Below are 1,997 nucleotides of genomic sequence, written 5' to 3'. Positions count from 1 at the left end.
ACTCTTAGCACTTTCGTGCCCTAGGTGGGTTTTTCTTATAACTATCCCACCATTTCTCTGGAATTTTATACCACAGATCATGGAACCAATAGGCAAGGTCATCCGAATCGATGAGTCCTCTAGACTCATCCCACACTTAGATGCCAGAATTGTGATCTCTCTAAAACCTGGAATTGACATCCCTAAGGCTCTCAACCGTAACATTGAGGGAGAAGGTTGTTCATGCCCCATCGAGATTCTTGGGGGTTTGAACACATGTTTTCTCTACAAAAAGGAAGGGAACTTGAGAAATAACTCTCCTATCATTATAATAAACAACAATTATAAGATGAATAATACCACTCCTGCCAATACCTCGATGCCTTCTATGCTGTTGAACTCACCAGAAAATGCCTCCCCTGTGGAACCTATCCCTAGTAATGCCACCAATAATCTCAATACTTCCCACAATAAAAAAAACCCTATTACTGAGAATGTTGATCCCAACCCTAATTTTGGCAAATTTAATGTTGACCCTCCACCTCATTCCCCGATTGAGAAAGCTTTGGAGCAAATCGAAAATGAGTAGAATGATGAATTCTAATTGGTTACCCTCAAGTCTAAAAAATGAAGGAGGAAGAATACACAAGAGCTTGTGCTTGAAAAGATTAATGTAGTCAAAACACCTGAGGTAAATAAGAATAGTAAGGATGAGGCTATTGTTGACCATGCAATGATCACTCGATCCTCAGCGAACAAATCTGGCTCTAGTTTTGTGGTCAAAACCATTATTCAAGCCTTTGAAAATCCTGAGCTGATTAATACTGAGTCCATTACTGGAGAAGAATTTGTTAGACCCCCCATCATTATTGGCACTCCCAATGGCTGTGGAACAATGCTTGGTGATCTCATTGGTCCCTTCCCCCATAATGTAACCAATACTAATCAAGATATGAACCCTACTCTTAACAGGCTTAATGAAATTGACAATGAATCAACCATTCATATCATACCTGCCTTAGAGGAGGATTCTTCTCTCTGTTTGCAAGTTCCCTGCACCCTGAATAGAGACCTCCCTCCTTCTCACACAGAAGCACAGATAGAACTTGATTCCAGAGAGGATGGTGATGAGATCCTTGAGGCTCTGGCTAAGAAAGTTGGACGCCCATTGGGATCCAAAAATAAGGGTCCTTCTACCAATAAGAAATCCCAATCTCTTTTATGATGATGAAGTGTGTTTCTTGGAATGTTAGAGGTCTTGAAGCTCCAGACAGGAAGCATGTCATCAAAGATTGTCTTAATTCGATTAAAAGTATTGATTTTCTCATGCTGCAAGAACTTAAAACCACTAAATTTAATCTTGAAGTTTGTTTGGATTTCATTTGGAAATGCTCACTTAAAATCAACTCAGACCACCCTAAAGGTAGGGGTGGTGTTGGACTTCTTATCAATATTAAGTGGTAAAAACAGCTCACCCACAGTGGTCTCTCCCCCTATAATAGGGTTGTCTGGGCTACCTTTAGTATCAATAACTTCTGCTTTGGGGTATGCGTTGTGTATGCCCCCAATGACTATAAGGATAGAAATGACCTATGGAATTATCTAGCCTCTCTTAATGACATCCCCTTGATAATTGGTGGGGATTTCAACATGATCGAGCACCATAAGGATAAGTGCGGAGGAAACCCTTTTGAGTGGAAAGTCTCTGAAAAACCTCATTGGGATAGATTCAAACAACATAAGGACCTGCTTGATCCTCTTGCTAGAAATAAAAGAGACCATGTTGGTGTTTTGTACACCTGGTGTAATTATCAGAAGGGGGTCAATAGAATTTACTCAAGACTTGACCGTTTCTGTGTTAATAAGAATTACTTCTCCTTCTAATGGTCCTCTCTACTATCAATATGATCAAATTCTTTAACTCTAAAGATCAGAACCTCCTCTCGCCCACTGCTAGATGGAGCTACAACATTTTGATGTGGCAAAAATTTCTCCAAACCTTTGGCTAGAAAAAGGCC

The sequence above is a fragment of the Cryptomeria japonica genome, chromosome 5 (assembly GCF_030272615.1).
Source record: "Cryptomeria japonica chromosome 5, Sugi_1.0, whole genome shotgun sequence".
Classification (NCBI taxonomy): domain Eukaryota; kingdom Viridiplantae; phylum Streptophyta; class Pinopsida; order Cupressales; family Cupressaceae; genus Cryptomeria; species Cryptomeria japonica.
The sequence above is the reverse complement of the archived record's forward strand: the minus strand, read 5'-3'. Positions refer to the sequence as shown.